Below are 9478 nucleotides of genomic sequence, written 5' to 3'. Positions count from 1 at the left end.
TATCTAATTGATTTTCTACCTCTGATTTAAACTTAATAAACATATGCTCAACCTCATCTTTTGATTTCAATAAATACACTTTGGTATATCTAGAGAAGTCATCAACAAAAGTAATGTAATATCTTTTGCCACCTTTGCTAACAGAATTTTTAAAATCAGCCAAATCAGAGTGAATTAAACCAAGCAGTTCTGTACTTCTACTCTCAACAGGTAAGAAAGGTTTCTTTGCAAATTTTGCTTCCACACATATAGAGCATTTGGAATTAATTTCAGAATTAGTGACATTTATAACATGCATATTTCCCAATTTTTCAATGGAAGCAAAATTTACATGTCCTAATCTACCATGCCACAAATCAATGGATTCACTCAAGTAAACAGAAGCAGATGTAGTTGAATTATTTCCAACAGAATTCACATGGACAGTGTTCAAAATAAAGAGGCCATCAGCTAGGTACCCTTTTCCCACAAAAGTCCCATTCCTAGTGAGAATAACCTTATCAGCCTCAAAAATAATTTTTAAACCAGCCTTATTTAGCAAGCTACCAGAAATAAGATTTCTACGAAGAGCAGGCACATACAATACATTATTTAAAGACAAGCTTTTTCTAGAAGTTAACTTAATTAAAACTATTCCTTTACCGACAACACCAGCAGTAGTGGTGTTTCCCATGTAGACGCATTCCCCATCGGCAGCGTCCTCAAAGTGATTAAACAGGTCCTTGTTTGAGCATAAGTGCCTTGTAGCTCCAGTATCTAGAACCCAATCCGTTTTGTTTTCAACCAGATTAGCTTCAACCACAACAGCAGCAATAATTTCTTCATTTTCCACTAGATTGGATTGTGGAGCAGCTCTGTTGTTTGGATTCTGATTGGTGTGTTGTTGGTTCTTCCTTTGGTAGCACTGAAATGCCTTGTGGCCAGGTTTACCACACACAAAACATTCCACTACTTTCCTCTTTTGAATTCATCCATTCTTCTTGAAAGGCTTGTTCTGGTTTGAGCCTTTTTAGAATTTGGTTGATGGTCCTTTGGTTCTGTCTTTTGGCACCACAACAGATTCAACAATATTAGCATTAATTGAAACAGATTTTGAGGAAAGTTGCTTATCTTTCATTCTATTTGCTTCTTCAGTTCTCATGTGGCTGACAAGCTCCTGGAGACTGAAGTACTTTTTCTTGTGCTTCAGATGGTTTCTGAAATCACTACAAAAGGGTGGAAATTTTTCCAGGAGGACATTGGCTTGCAGCAGATCAGACATTGTCATGCCTTCACCCAGAACTTCAGCAACTAGATTCTCATATTCATGAATCTGGTCAATGATTGGTTTTTCATCAACCATTTGATAATTGAGCCATCTTCCAACCACGTATTTACGTTTACCTGCATCATCAGACCCGTATTTTTCTTTCAGGGTATCCCAAATTTCTTTGGCAGACCTTTTATTGACAAAAATATCGAACAGTGGGTTCGACATATGATTTAGGAGATGACCCCTAACTGTTTTGTTGTCTTTTTCGTATTTTGCAGAATGAGTGTCGTACTGCTGAACAATCAGAGACATGACAGGACCATTTGGGTCAGAGGGTGGATCCTGGACAACAACATAGTCCAGTTCGAGCTGTTAAAAAAAATCAGAATTTTCTGCGACCATCTTTTGTAATTAAGACCGTCTAGAGGTTCAAGTTTGGAGAGGCCAGGAAGGGATTTCGCAATTAAAGCAGACATGATTGTGAAACAGAAAATCGCTTTCAAATTGTAAGAAACAAACGAGGGTTACAGAAAAAACTGAATTGAAATTGAGAACGAAAATCGAACTATGCTGTGGCGGAGGCCACTGCCTTGAAAGCGATTTCGGCAGACCGATGTGCAATCTGTAATTCCGGTCGCTCCCCAAGGTTAACACAGAAACCTTCGAACTTGTGCACTCAAAGTCGAAGATGATGGAACAACAAGAGTGTATATTTAAATGCCCAGAAAGTTTTATTGAAGAGATTAAATGAAAAAAACTGTGTGTACAAAGCTGGAAACTTATTGTATTTATAGGCCACAGAAATATGAACGTTAGAACATTCATATACACGTTAGAACGTGGAGTGAGACCAGGAGATAAATAAGGTTCCGTTTTTGACTAATTAAAATGCTGAAGAAAAATTCAAAGAAGTTGAAACAGATAAAAAATAAAATAAAATTCGGGCCCAGTCCAGTCGGGACGGGCGGGCGTCGCGCGAACGAGCGAGCGCGCGCGTGTGGTATATTTGCTAAAAACCACTTAACACAATTTAAAGGCTTCTAAAGCCCAATTCTATATATACCCACTCAAAGGGTTATAAGTTTTCCATGTGGGATTGTAAAAGTGCTCTTGAGAGCAAAGTGCTTAAAGACAAATATACCCCACACTTTCAAAACCATTTTTATTCAACACACCAAAGCCATTTTTCTAACAAAAACAATCCTCAAGTATTCTACTCCCTTATTCTTACTCATCTCTATAAGCTCCGTAACAACTTATATGGTTTGAAACATGCTCCTCAAATATGTCATAAGTAACATAACCACTAATTGATCTTGAGTACTTCATCAAAGACTGACTCATCGCTATATATAATATCTCCATGTTTAAGGAGTGCAGATTTACTGTTTACTCTATATTGATGATATACTTGTCACAAGCAATGACAGATTGGCCATTCATTTGATTTCTATATGTTTGGAGGCACATTGGTCCTTTAGTACTTTTACACTTAATCAGCAAATATATATTCAAGATTTTCTAGCTAGGTTGACAATATATGAGTGATGTTAAAGCAATTTCCACTTCACCATGTACTTGGACTAAGCTCAATCTTCAGACCAGGGAACCATATGATGATCCTAGTATTTATCATAGTGTTGTTGGTGACCTTTAATATGTCACATACTCGCTCAGTCTTACGTTGTAAACAAAGTTAGTCGTTTTATGCATCAACCTACCATGGACCATTGGAAGGTTATAAAACACATACAACATTATCTCTGGTCTACTCGCTCACATGGACTTCAGTTATCTCAAGGGCTTATTTTTGACATAAATGGGTTTGCTAATGAAGATTAAGATGATCGTAAGTCAGTCCACTATTGGTTATGCAACTTTTGTGGAACCATATCTAGTTTCATGGCATTCTGGGAAACAAAGAACAATATCTCAACCATCAGCTAAAGTGGAGTATCGAGCAAGCATCCATTGCATCAGAAGTCACTTGGATTTATATGCTTATGCATGAAATTGGTTGTTCATTGACTCGATTTCTTGTGTTGTGGCATGACAATTTAGGGGCAACATATTTGACAACATCATATATGATCGTTCCAAACATTTGGAACATGACTTTCATTTTGTCCAAGACAAGATTGCTAAAAAGGAGTTTGGTGTTTGTTATATTCCTACCTCGGACCATGCTCACTAAGCCTCTTTCAAAGGTTCGAATCCTTCAATTACGAGACAAATTAATGGGTTTGAGAGAGAGTGTGATAACCGTATATAATTAAATAAGATTTAGGGGATATTTGGTTTGTTGGAGATTTTGGTAAAATGGCTCTTTAGCCTTTGCTTTTCTTTTGTGACTTTTAGTATCCCACATAGGAAACTTATGAGTTGGTTGAAGGGTTTATATTGGGTTGGGCCAAAAAAGTTCTTAAATTGTGCTTAGTGGGTTTTACAAAATAAACCACGCGCGCGCGCGCGCTCGCTCGTTCGTTTTTATTTGGCCATTAAATATTTTAAATCTTTTTGACTATTTCTTAACAAGTTAAAAGTCTATCTCCACTATCCCTGATTTTACTCAACCATTACATTTTTCTCTCCACAAACGCTGTCCACTACAACGTTCGTCTTTCAACTAAAATAAAAACGAACTCTTAGCAGTTTTGTACTTACGCTTTTCCTCAATTGCGATTTCCGATCAAAATATTAATCTCTTTTACATTCCGATAAGTTACTATGTTCCTTCTTTTGTACTTACATGGTTGCTCATTTTTATTCTCATGTTTGCATTTTCACTTTAATATGGAGAGTTTTAGATGTTTGGTTAGTGAACTCATGTTTGTCTTTTACACCTGAAAAGTAGCTTTTCACAAAAGCAGTTTTTTTTCCAATAATGAATTGTAATAACAAACAGTAAAACAAACGAACCCTTAGTTGCTGATAATATCTATTTGTTAGCCTTACTTCACTTAGTTGTCAAGCAAACAATTGAACAAAAAGTTTAAGCTAATAATTAAGATCCAAGAATAGTTTTTATTACTATCTCTGACACATCTTCTCACGCGAATGTCTTGTGGGCTTGAAGCATGTACAACACAGACTCATCTTAGCATGTGTTGAAATTTATTCAACAAATGGGGCTGTCATGATTCAAAATCTAAATCACTTGATTTAAGAAGCTCTAATACCATGTCAAAAAACCATTAAATTAAAAGTTTAAGTTGATAATTAAGACTAAAAATTAGCTTTTATATATTATCTTAGAAACATCGCTTCACATGAATGCCCTTTGCAACATAGACTCATCTTACCATGTGTTGATTTTTTTTTTTATAATACCATGTGTTGAATTTTAGTAAAAAAATGAGTTTAGTTCAATTGGTTCCTTGATATGGTACGTTGATTAAAATTCAATACATAGTAAGATATGCATGTATTATACACGCTTCAAAACCAATAAGTATCCGCATATAGGATTGTGTTAGATTAATTTTTTAATTCAATTAGTTTCTTAATATTAGTTGTAATTCAAATTATATTATATTGTATCAAACTAATACAAAATACGAAAGGCTAGAAGAAATTATATAGTATGTGATATGTATATTTTCAAAAGAGGAGGTTAAATTTTGACCACCTTAATTTATTATATTAAAAGCTTAATATTTGTGATTGGTATGCATGGGTGAATTACAGATCTAACAAGTTATATACAGATATTGTCAAATGCGTGCTTCGTCAAATCAAACTAATTTAATGTTAATATTAATAAATTTAAATTAAGGAGCTTTGTTGGGGTCAACACAACACTCAACAGGGTTTCTTAGATTATATTGATATACTGAATTTTTCAAAACATTGTCCTCTGTGAAATAGAGTACCATATTGTTAAATTATGAATTAATTAAAATTCATGCATCTCCAATATTACATCGTTGGGAAAGCTAAAATCATTGATACTTATATATAAGACCAACTAATTAATTAAGGTCCATAAATACTTTGTCAATTGACGCAATTGCTGATGAACTTTCTTGCTATATACAAAGGACCAATTTATAATAATGCCAGATCATGATAAAAGTTGTTTTTGGGTTAAATGATTTTTTTTATATGTATTAGAAATTTTTAGACTAAGTAGTTGAAAGTTCATATTATCACTATGCTTATTTATTATATCTAATTTCAACACAAAATTGGGATAAGGGTAAAATCTTAACATTTTATGTGAAGTGCATATTTAAGCCAAAAATACCCAAAAATGCCATATTTCAGCCCGACACGCCGTGTCAAAAAGTGACACGCCGTGTCAGACTCTCCCAAAGCTTCTGCCCGAAATTGGACAGTTGACACGCCGTGTCACCCCTGTGACACGCCGTGTCACCTGCTAAAGTCACATTCTAAATTCTGTTTTAGCGACGACGAATTTCCTTTCAGCGACAGAATGTTGACTTTCAACGACGATGAATCAGCTTTTCAGCATTAGAAGAAAACAAACAAGATTAGGGGACAGGGGGGGACCATGGCTGCCCCAATCACTTACACATTTTATTTACCATTATGCCATTCTTACTTTATTGTTTGTCCTATAGTTTTAATTACCTAAGTGCCATTTTGGCATCTCCCTTCCTACTCTACCCCTTAACCTTCTTTATTAAGTGTAACCCTAGTTAGGTTTTTAAGTCTTTTGCCTTTTCTTTTGTTGAGCTATATAAGCTCCTAATATTGTAAGGATGTGATAACTTTTATCAAATTGAAATTATATCTTCTTATTTGAAGCTTTGTGTTAAGGTTTTCAACCTTCAACCATGGGGGATTTCATTATTCCTATGATTTAGTCCGTGAAACCCGGGATTAACTCCTACAAGTTTAGCTTGTGAAGAAACTCTTTGTTAGTTTAAGATTAAAACTAACACGTCCCGAGACCGATCCGTATCATTTGGTATCAGAGCCGATCGTTTTTCTTGAACGTAGACTTCTTTCAACTATGGTTCAACCAAGTTCATCTCATGGATCCGAAGAAACCTCCATGAAGAGGGGAGAGAGTTTTGCATCTTGGAGCAAAGGGCTTGAAGAGAGGTTTAGAGAAAGTAGCCGGAAGAGCGATGAATCTTTGAGGAGACTTCTAGCTGCTTGTGATGGTCTTAGCCTAGAGATCCGAAAGTTTGCCCAACCAACCTTGGAGATCCCTCCTAAAGATCCATCACCAAAATTTCCTCCATCACACATTATAAAGGTAAATCCTAAACTTCCAATTTCTAATATTGAAGTTGTGGGTAGTCCTATTGTTGGGAAGAAATTGGATGTTGGTGATGTTGTTTGTGATGATGAAGTGGGTTTAGATTCTTCTTATGAATTTATTGATAATGAAATTGTGGAGGAGGATTTAGATTCATTTGTGGGTGAGGAGGAAGGGATGCTTGTATGTGAGAACATGGGGGAGGTTGAATTTGTGTGTAGTAACATTGAGAAAACCCATGTGGCTAGTGATGCTCTCCAAGTGTTTGATAAAATGCCCCTTGAACATGACTTCGTTGATATGCTTGAGGAAAGTGAGGGCATTGATTTTGAGGTTGAGGAGAATGAGGAAATCACATTATATGTGGAGGTTGATGGCTATGGAGATGGGAGAGATGTTGGTGGCTCAACCATGTTGGGTGGTTGCATGTCTTTTGAGTCAAGCGGCTTAGCACGTGGGATAGTCGGCTTGAGCTATAGAGAGAGGCACGTGGGAACGATAGATCGTGGGAAGAGACGGATTGAGGACGGAGAGGGAAGTGAAGTTTCATATGGTCAAGAAGGAGATGAGCCACGAAAGGAGATTGACGGAGAAGAAAACTTCGACATTGAACTCGTTAACGATGATGAACTTGACTATTATGAGCGAGAGTTCCGGAAGGGAATGGAGGAAAGTGGCGACGTGGGGCCAACTTTCAAAGATGGGAAGTATGTGTCCTTCAACGGACAACCACGGGGCATCCTACCTTTGGGAAAGATACCACATGACATTACATGGGATCCCGGAGGTCGTATGCTATGTCTTCCTCATGGTCGCTTGAGCTCTAAGGAAACGGGTAAAGAGTACGTTGTGACACCTCTAGGAAGAAATGAGACTCCTAGCACATGCACACTAGGGGTGAACCGAGCCTTCCACTTGGTAAATCCGGAACTTGTTATGTTGTTCTTGATTGAGATGTATGTGTTGGGATATATGTTGTGTCTGTTGAGGGGACGTCAACCCTATGAGGAGTCAATGAGGAGTGATTTTATGGTGAATAGAGTGAGCTCCATAGAATATTTGGTGAACGGGAATGGCCGTCCGAGTGATGTAGAGAAAATGGGAGAAGTTCAAGCATGGCGGGATGGTAGTCAAGTTAGTGAAGAGGCGACTCTGGAAGCCACAAGGTTGTTAACCCAATACAAAGAAGGGGCTAATCTAAGTGGACTTGAGGTCACTACGAAGTGGGTTGACAAGTGTCGTCGGGGCATCCCATTTGATGTCGGCTATGAACGGAATGAAGTTGTGATCAATGTCCATGTTCGTGAAGATGGAACTAATGCAAGGGCGATTGAGCTCGCTATGAAGTGGGTTGACAAGTGTCGTTGGGACCAAGTTTCTTTCAAGAGAGAGTGAATGATGCGGAGCATTTCCGACACGGGCCGAGGGAAGGAACCCACTTGTACCCAAAGTCGTTGACACACCTCCAAACCGAAGAAATCCCCAAAAATGCCATATTTCAGCCCGACACGCCGTGTCAAAAAGTGACACGCCGTGTCAGACTCTCCCAAAGCTTCTGCCCAAAATTGGACAGTTGACACGCCGTGTCACCCCTGTGACACGTCGTGTCACCTGCTAAAGTCACATTCTAAATTCTTTTTCAGCGACGACGAATTTCCTTTCAGCGACAAAATGTTGACTTTCAGCGACGATGAATCAGCTTTTCAGCATTAGAAGAAGACAAACAAGATTAGGGGACAAGGGGGGGGGGGGGACCATGGCTGCCCCAATCACTTACACATTTTATTTACCATTATGCCATTCTTACTTTATTGTTTGTCCTATAGTTTTAATTACCTAAGTGCCATTTTGGCATCTCCCTTCCTACTCTACCCCTTACCCTTCTTGATTAAGTGTAACCCTAGTTAGGTTTTTAAGTCTTTTGCCTTTTCTTTTGTTGAGCTATATAAGCTCCTAATATTGTAAGGATGTGATAACTTTTATCAAATTGAAATTATATCTTCTTCTTTGAAGCTTTGTGTTAAGGTTTTCAACCTTCAACCATGGGGGATTTCATTATTCCTACGGTTTAGTCCGTAAAACCCGGGATTAACTCCTACAAGTTTAGCTTGTGAAGAAACTCTTTGTTAGTTTAAGATTAAAACTAACACGTCCCGAGACCGATCTGTATCAACCGCCCTTTAACCGATATGCCACTAGCCGAACTTTCCTTTCGTCAGGTATTCCAGCATATTCAAAGAACCCTTCAACCTCTAGTAACCAATCAAGAAACCCTTCAATATCAAGCTCACTCTCAAATGAAGGCAAATCAACCTTCAACTTAAAGGCATCATCTCTATCATAATTACCTCCATATCAATCCCTAACATTCACACTCTCCATATATGGGGTTTTCCCAGTATGATGCATACGCCCATGGCCAACCGTACCCATATTATTATTAATACTCATATTTCTAGCAATTCTATTAGGCTCAAAATCATCAGATGCATCCCCATTACTATTGCTATCGATATTGTGAATAATAACGGGATTAAGAAGCCTTACCTCATGAACCCTTATGACCATTTGTTGTTAAACAAGATTTCATCTTGGTGGTGGAGATTGTGGTGGGATTGGTTGTTGTCGGGGTTGAGGCCTAATAACCTCCTCTTGCCTCCGGTGAGGACCTCCAATGGGCGGTGGACGAATACTCCTGATCTCGAGTTTGAGCTCCCCAAGAGATATAGAAAACTATCTCATATTTGCATTATGCCTTTCATTTTGTTCCATGAGAGCTTCTTTAAATCCCTTCATACAAGCTTCCATGTCTGCAAACTTCTTGTCATGGGATTCCATTGTTTCCTGTGGTGGATGAGGTTGAACCATTTCCAAGAAGAAGTCTTTGTAAGGAAAATGACTCGGCTTTGATACCACTAATACAAATTGGTAGTTGAAGTAGAGGGTTTTAATCTTAAACCGTTTCTTCTCAAGCCTAGTTTGAAAGAGTTAATCTC

The sequence above is a fragment of the Euphorbia lathyris genome, chromosome 9 (assembly GCF_963576675.1).
Source record: "Euphorbia lathyris chromosome 9, ddEupLath1.1, whole genome shotgun sequence".
In the NCBI taxonomy this organism is placed as follows: Eukaryota; Viridiplantae; Streptophyta; class Magnoliopsida; order Malpighiales; family Euphorbiaceae; genus Euphorbia; species Euphorbia lathyris.
Note: the sequence above shows the minus strand (reverse complement) of the source record.